This window comes from Grampus griseus (assembly GCF_964374135.1).
Source record: "Grampus griseus genome assembly, chromosome: 20".
NCBI classification, from domain to species: domain Eukaryota; kingdom Metazoa; phylum Chordata; class Mammalia; order Artiodactyla; family Delphinidae; genus Grampus; species Grampus griseus.
In genome coordinates this window covers 58212617-58221661 of record NC_139014.1, presented here as the reverse complement: position 1 = coordinate 58221661, position 9045 = coordinate 58212617, and positions in this window count along the sequence as shown.

The following is a 9045-nucleotide window of genomic DNA, read 5'->3' as shown; positions in this document are numbered from 1 at the left end:
GGTTGCTCTCCAATTCTTTAAATTTCTGTTTTATATATTTTATACAACTTTTATAGTTGTTTTTGGTGGGAGGGTTGGTCTGGTACAAGCTACTTTGCCATGGTTGGAATTGGAAACTTCCATTGTTTAAAATTTTATTATAATTATTTTCATATCTAGTGCCATCAGAAAAGGTGACATATGTTCCAGAAATCCTCTACGAGAAACTGTTCTCACAACACAAAGGACTTGCACAGTTAATACATAATGAAATAGGCTCCGTTCGTCAAGGTACATTGATCTTTTCTAAGAGCTGGTCTTTGGATCTGGGCTTGCAAGAGAACCAGAAAGTCATCTGTGATGCACTTCTAATTGCCCAGGACCGTCCACCAGTCTTATACACCTTCCTCAGGGAACTGAATAAGGAATTAAAAGGTTATTCTATACAAACTGCCTTAACTTTAAAGAAGAACCTGGTAAAAATTGGTGGTTACAGTGGGAAAGTGTGTGTCATGACAAAGATCTATTGGAGTGAAGAATCTTCTACATTGACTGAAGGCAATATAAGACTTCTTCATGACTCAAGCTTATCTGCAATTTACCCTAAGTCCTACACTCTTATAACCACTCAAACAATGAGTGACTTGAAGAAGGCCCTTTTTATAGTCTTGAAGAGGCTCGGAACTTTGAATGACCAATTTGAGATTTCTCAACACCTCTCAGATAATCAGTATGGATTACTTTCAGAGGAATGAAAAAAGGATGTTTAAATATTGTCTAAGGCTCACCTGAACCATGGAAAGTAGACCAAGCTACAAAGATGTTTTTCATTATATAGTCAATGGTGTTCTCAAATTCTGGAAAATATGCCTCTGAAAAGCTTTGCAAGGAAGACAACATGATGGGACCTTGGAAAATCAAATTTAGTCTTCATTTATTTCTTCCTAAATGGTCTTCATAGGTGTTGCTTAAGAGTTATTAAGAAAATTAATTTGTTAATTATGCTGTGCACAATTTGTTATTTACTCCATGCATAGTTTATGGATAAATTGCCTTCCACTTTTAAGTTGGGAAAAATGGCAATACTTTTATTTTTAATAACAACAACAACGGAAATTCCCAGGATATACCCAGAAAACCTTTATAACTTAGAAAAGATTATGATTGATGACATTCAGAGTATTTATAATGGAAATGAAGAAGAGGCAAAATTTATTACCCATCCTGCAAAATTCTCTGCATTTTCTTGGATGACTTTTACACTATTCACTTGGAGGAGTTAGGGCTTGTTGAATTGCTCAGCTGGTACCCTTAAGAACTCAGCAGAATCGTCATTTTAACATTCGGAATTGAAGGTGATACAGAGTTTTCCAGACAGGCAAAAGATAAAGGAGTTCATCACCACTAGACTGGTGGTACAAGAAATGTGAAAGGGTCTTGTTTAAGCTGAAATGAAAGGGTGCTAATTAGTACAGATGGTCTCTGTCTTAAGATGGTTCGACTTAGGGTTTTTTGACTTTATGATGGTGCAAAAGCGATTCGCATTCAGTAGAAACCATACTTCAAATTTTGAATTTTGATCTTTTCCTAAGCTAGTCACATGCGATATGATATTCTCTTATGATGCTGGGCAGTGGCAGTGAGCCACAACTCCCCATCAGCCATGCGATCATGAGGGTTAAACAACCGATACTCTATAGTATATTGTGTTGCTTCCTGCTTCTGATGAGAAGAACAGGAAGGCAATTACTCTTGAGTTGAAACTCAAGATAATTGCCCTGCATGAAAGTAGAAAGCCAGTAATGGCCATCACATGTGAGTTAGGACTTTTGCAATCGATGATCTCGACCATCTTAAAGGATAAGCGAATCAGTGATGCAATGAAATTGCCAGCATCAGTTACATCCACTGTCTTCATGAAGAAATTAGCTGGGCTAATTGATGATATGAAAAAATTTATCGACACTAGAGTGGAATACCAGATACAGAAGTGCATACCACTTAGCCTACTGAGGATCTAGGCTAAGGCAATAAGTTTTTTCCATACACTGAAAGAGCATGCTGGGACTTCCCTGGTGGCGCAGTGGTTAAGACTCCGTGCTTCCAATGCAGGGCCCCCCCATTTGATCCCTGGTCAGGGAACTAGATCCCACATGCATGTTGCAACTAAGAGTTCGCATGCCACAACTAAGGAGCCAGTGAGCTGCAACTAAGGAGCCTGAACCACAACTAAGGAGCCTGCCTGCCACTACTAAGACCCAGCACAACCAAATAAAAATAAACAAATAAATATTTTTTAAAACTTGTAAAAACTACAAAAGAGCATGCTGATGATCTTACATATACGCAAATGTTTATAGCGAGGTGTGGGTGATTCCAACGTTTCAAAAGGCATCGTAATTTTCATAACATGAACGTCAGTGGTGAGGCATCAGGTTGCTGATACTAAAGGTACCACAGCGTTTAAGGAAGAACTGCATAGGATAATTGTGGATGAGAAATATTTGCCAGAACACGTATGTAAGGTCAATGAAAGTAGTTTGTTCTGAAAGCATATGCCAGAGCATACATACATTCATCAGAAGTCCGAGACAATGCCAGGATTCAAGGCATTCAAAGACTATATAATGCCACTTTGGGGTAGAAATGTTGCAAGGTTCAAATTAGAGCTTTTCTTAATCTACCACTTGGAGAACCCTAGAGCATTCAGGAATATGAGAAAGCATATACTTCCCATTTATTGTTGCCATAACAGGAAAGCCTGGATGACATTAGCATTGTTTGAAAACAGGTTTTTGAACAGTTTTATTGTGCACGCAAGAGAATGTTGTAGGCAAAACATTCAATTCAAGATTCTTCTGATCTTAGACAATGCTCCAAGGCATCCATGTCATATCACTGACATGATGTAAAGGTTGTGTATTTGCTGCTGATCACAACGGTACTCATATAGTCAATGGACCAAGGTGCAATAGCTACATTCAGAGCACCCTATTTATGCCAAATGTTTGCATACGCTTTTGAACTGGCTGAATCTGGCCAAATGCTCTGAGAGATCTGGAAAAGTTTTCACATTCTAAATACTATCCAGAGCATTGCTGTAGCATGGAAAGAAGTCACACAGCAATGCGTGAAGACATATGTGAACACATTCAAAAGATTCTGCTGTTGATGAAATAGTAAGTAACAAGATACTAGTGCTTGAGAAACAGCTAGAGTTGGACGTTGATGAAGAGGATATTCATGAGCTTGTTGGCCTCAAGGCTGAAGAGCTTTCCAATGAGGAGCTGATCAAACTGGAGGAAAAAAAGTTTAAAAGTTGGGGGACTTCCCTGGTAGTCCAGTGGTTAAGACTTCACCTTCCAAAGTAGGGGGTGTGGGCTCGATCCCTGGCTGGGAAGTTAAGATCCCACATGCCTCGCAGCCAAAAAAACCAAAACATAAAACAGAAGCAATATTGCAACAAATTCAATAAAGACTTAAAAAAAAAAAAGTAAAGAAGTTGAGGCAGAGGAAGAAGAAGTTATACCCAAGGCACCAAGAAAGTTCATAGCAAAGAAACTGGCAGAAACATTTACTACTATGAGCAGGGGCGTATGGATATTAGAAGAGATGGACATCAATTACAAGAGGTTCTCAAGAGCTAACAGGCAGATACAGGATACTCTTATTTGCTGTAGAGAAATATGTAATGAAAAGAAGAAACAAACTGTACAGTCAAAACTTGAAAGCTTCCTGAATAACACTATGCCTGCTAAACCATTAGCAAGTATAGATGCCCCAATGCCTTCTACCAGCTATTCTCAAGCCTCATCAGGAGAGAAATTGATGACCCTGTCTCTGTAGCCTCCATATCATCCAGCAATTCATTTTAGTTCAATGCTTCAAACATTCTTCAGGCCTACTGTGCTTTCAGCTCCGTACCTTAATGGTGAGTATCCATATGACCATTCTGGTTTTCACTTTCAGTACAGTGGTCAATAAATTATATGAGATATTCAACATTTTAATATAAAAGTAAGCTTTGTGTTAGGTGACTTTGCCTAACTGTAGGCTAATGTAAGTGTTCTGGCTCATTTAAGGTAGGCTAGGCTGAGCTATGATGTTCAGTAGGTTACTTGTATTACATGCAGTTTTGACTTAAAATATTTTCAGCTTAACGATGAGTTTATTGGGACATAAATCCATCATAAGTCAAGGAAGATCTGTAATAGGAAAACATGAAAGTATAAATCTCACTGGTAAAAGTAAATATATAGTAAAATTCAGGATAATCTGTTATAAAGGTGGTGGTTAATCACTTGTAAAGCTAGTATGAAGGTTAAAAGACAAAAGTGGTAAAAAATAACTATAACTACAATAATTTGTTAAGGGATACACAGGATAAAAAGATGCAAATTGTGACTTCAAAAACAACATAGGTGTAGGGGAGAGTAAAAATCTAGAGCTTTAGAATGTGTTCAAACTTAAGTTGTTATCAATGTAGAATAGACCATTATAACTTGTTACAGGTAAGCTTCACAGTAACCACAAAGCAAAAACCTATAGTAGATACACAAAAGATAAAGGGATAAGAATCTAAGCATACTACTACAGAAAATCATCAAATCACAAAGCAAGTGAGTGAGAGAAGAAAAAAGAAACAGAGGAACTACAAAACAGCAGGAAACAATGAACAAAATAGTACTAAATGCAAACCCATCAATAATTATTTTAAAATTTTTTGTATGTATGTAAGTACAGTTGATTTCATTTAAGTTTCAGGTATACAGTGCAGTGATTCACGGGTTTTTTTTGTTTTTTGTTTTTGGCCATGCCACACGGCATGTGGCATCTTAGTTACCGGACCAAAGATGGAACCCGTGACCTCTGCAGTGGAAGCGCAGAGTCTTAACCACTGGACCACCAGGGAAGTCCCAGACGTCTGTTTTTCAAAACCTACAAAGACCAGGGGAAAACACGAGTGCCATCCCCCACTACCACAAATTATGCAGTCGAGTTTCCCACATTTGGGGAAATCGCAGGGGTCAGCACATCCAGAGTGCAATAGATAAGCCTTACCCTGGGAAAACCACCTTCGTGATCATGCTATCTCCCCTGCCAGGTAAGTATGTGATTCACAATTTTTAAAGGTTATACTTCATTTATAGTTATTCTAAAATATTGGCTATATTCCTGCGTTGTACAGTATATCCTTGTAGCCTATTTATTTTATACATAGTAGTTTGTACCTCTTAATCCCCTACGCTTATTTTTCCCCTTCCCACTTCCTTCTCCCTACTGGTAACCACTAGTTTGTTCTCTGTATCTGTGAGTCTGTTTCTTTTTGGTTATACTCACTAGTTTGTTTTATATTTTAGGTTCTACATATAAGTGATATCGTACAGTATTTGTCTTTCTCTGTCTGACTTATTTCACTAAGCATAATACCCTCTAAGTTGATCCATGTTGCTGCAAAAGGCAAAATTTCATTCTTTTTATGGCTAAGTAGTATTCCATTGTATATATATACCATATCTTCTTTATCCATTCATTGTTGATGGACACTTAGGTTGCTTCTATATCTTGGCAATTATAAATAATGCTGCTATGAACATTGGGATGCATATGTCTTTTCAAATTAGTGTTTTCATTTTTTGGATATATACCCAAGAGTGGACTTGCTGGGTGATATTGTAGTTCTCTTTTTATTTTTTTGAGAAAGCTCCATACTGTTTTCCACACCCTTACCAACATTTTTTTTTCTTTTTCTTTTTTGCAGTACGCGGGCCTCTCACTGTTGTGGCCTCTCCCATTGCGGAGCACAGGCTCCGGATGCGCAGGCTCAGCGGCCATGGCTCACGGGTCCAGCCGCTCCGCGGCATGTGGGATCTTCCCGGACTGGGGCACGTACCCGTGTGCCCTGCATCGACAGGCGGACTCTCAACCACTGCACCACCAGGGAAGCTCAACATTTTTTTAAAAATTTATTTATTTTGGGTTGCGTTGGGTCTTTGTTGCTGTGCGCGGGCTTTCTCTAGTTGCGGTAAGCGGGGGCTACTCTTAGTTACGGCGTGCGGGCTTCTCATTGCGGTGGCTTCTCGTGTTGCAGAGCACAGGCTCTAGGCGCCCAGGCTTCAGGAGTTGTGGCTCGTGGGCTCTGGAGCACAGGCTCAGTAGTTGTGGCACACGGGTTTAGTAGCTCCACGGCCTGTGGGATCTTCCCGGACCAGGGCTCGAACCCGTGTCCCCTGCATTGGCAGGTGGATTCTTAACTACTGCGCCACCAGGGAAGCCCCACATTTTTTATTTGTGTTCTTTTTGATAGTAGCCATTCTGACTGTATGAGGTGATAATATCTCATTTGCATTTTAATTTGCAGTTCTCTGATGGTTAACAATGTTGAACATCTTTTCATGTGCCTGTTGGCCATCTGTATGACTTCTTTGGGAAAATGTCTATTCAGGTCGTCTGCCCATTTTAAATCAGGTTGCTTGGTTTTTTGATGTTAAGTTGTATGAGCTATTTTAGTATTTTGGATACTAACCCCTTATCAGTCGTATCATTTGCAAATCTTTTCTCCTATTCAGTAGGTTGTCTTTTCATTTTGTCAATGGTTTCCTTTGCTGTGCAAAAGCTTTTAAGTTTCACTAGGTCCCATTTGTTTAATTTTGCTTTCATTTCCTTTGCTTTAGGAGACAGGTCCAAAAAAATATATTGCTATGACTTATGTCAAAGAGTGTTCTGCCTATGTTTTCTTCTAGGAGTTTTATGGTTTCTAGTCTTAAATTTAGGTCTTTAATCCATTTTGAGTTTATTTTTGTAAATGGTGATAGAGAATGTTCTAATTTCATTCTTTTATATGTAGCTGTTTAGTTTTCCCAGCACCACTTATTGAAGAGATAGTCTTTTCTCCATTTTATATTCTTTTTTAAAAATACATTTATTAATTTATTTTTTTTGGCTGCATTGGGTCTTAGTTGCAGCACATGGGATCTTTGTTGTGGCACAGGTTCTTTGTTGTGGTGCGTGGGCTTCTCTAGTTGTGGTGCACGGGTTTTCTCCTCTCTAGTTGTGGCACGTGGGCTCCAGGGCACGTGGGCTCTGTAGTTTGCCGCACACAGGCTCTCTTGTTGAGGCGCGTGAGCTCAGTAGTTGTGGCGTGAGAGCTTAGTTATCCTGGGCGTGTGGGATCTTAGCTCCCCGACCAGGGGTAGAACGCGAGTCCCCTGCATTGGAAGGTGGATTCTTTGCCACTGGACCACCAGGAAAGTCCCTCTCCATTTTATATTCTTACCTCCTTTGTCATAGATTAATTGACCATAAGTGCATGGGTTTATTTCTGGATTTCTATCTTGTTCCATTGATCTATATCTTACACTTATACACAAAGTTACTCAAAATGGATCAGAAACTTGAACATTAGACCTGAAATGATAAAACTCCTAGAAGAAAACATAGGTGGTAAGCTTCTTGACATCTGTCTTGGTGATGTTTTTTTTTTTGGATTGACACAAAAAGCAAAGGCAACAAAAGCAAAAATAAATAAATGAGACTACGTCAAACTAAAAAGCTCCTGCACAGTAAAGGAAACCATCAACAGAATTAAAAAGCAACATACCAAATGGGAGAACATGTTTGCAAATCATGTGTCTGATGAGGGGTTAATATCCAAAGTATATAAAGAACTCATACAACTCAATAACAAAACAAAACAAATAATATAATTTTAAAATAGGCACAGGATCTGAATAAACATTTTTCTAAAGAAGACATACAGATAGCCAACAAGTACATGAAAAAGTGCTTAACATCACTAATCCTCAGGAAATGAAAATCAAAACCACAGTGAGATATCACCTCACACCTGTTAGAATAGCTGTCATCAAAAAGACAAGAAATAACAAGTGTTAGTGAGGATTAAAGGAAAGGGAACCCCTGTGCACTGTTGGTGGGAATATAATTTGTGCAACCAGTATGGAAAATAGTATGGGAGTTACTCAAGAAATTAAAAGTAGAACTACCATATGACCCAGCAAGTCCACTTCTGGGTATTTATCTGAAGAAAACAAAAACACTAACTCAAAATACATGCACCTCTATGTTTATTGTAGCATTATTTACAATAGCCAAGATATGGAAGAAACACATGTCCATATATTCTGTATATTCATTAGACACACACACACACACACACATATACACACACACAATGGAACATTATTCAGCCATAGAAAAAGAAGGAAATCTGGCCATTTTTGACAATATGGGTGGACTTTGAGGGCATAATGTTAAGCAAAATAAGTCAAACAGAGAAAGACAAATACTGTATGATCTCACTTATATGTGGAATCTAAAATCAAAAAAAACAACCAAAGAAAAAAATTCCCAAGCTCACGAATACAAAGAATAGGGGTGGGGTGGAGGTGCAGAATGGATAAAGGAGGTTAAAAAGTACAAAATTCCAGCTGTAAGATGCATAAATCATGGGGATATTATGTACAGCAGAGTGACTGTGCTAAGTAATACTGTATTGTACATTGGAAGGTTGCTAAGAGAATAAATCTTAAAAGTTTTCAACACAAGAAAAAAATGTCATAACAATATATGGTGATTGATGTCAACTAGAATTATTGTCGTGGTCATTTTGCAGTATACAGAAATATCTCATCACTGTGTTGTATACCAGATGCTAATATAATTTTATATGCCAATTATATCTAAATTGTAAAAAGTCACAGAATAAAAAGAATAGATACATGTATATGTATAACTGAATTACTTTGCTGTACACCTGAAACTAACATAACATTGTTAACCAACTATGCTCCGATATAAAATAAAAATTTTTTTAAAGTCAACAGAATATATTCTGTTACTACTTTGAAGGTAATGTGCCCTTTTTTCTTTGTCTTATTTTAAGATTTTTTTCATTGTCTTTGATGTTTAACAGTTTGATATGCTACGCCTATGTATATTTTTGTTTCCATTCATCCTTCTTGGGATTCACATAATGTCATAAGTGCATTTTTTTTTTGTCTTGTCAGCTTGGAATTTTCAAGCACTATCTCTTAAAGAAAAGATCAC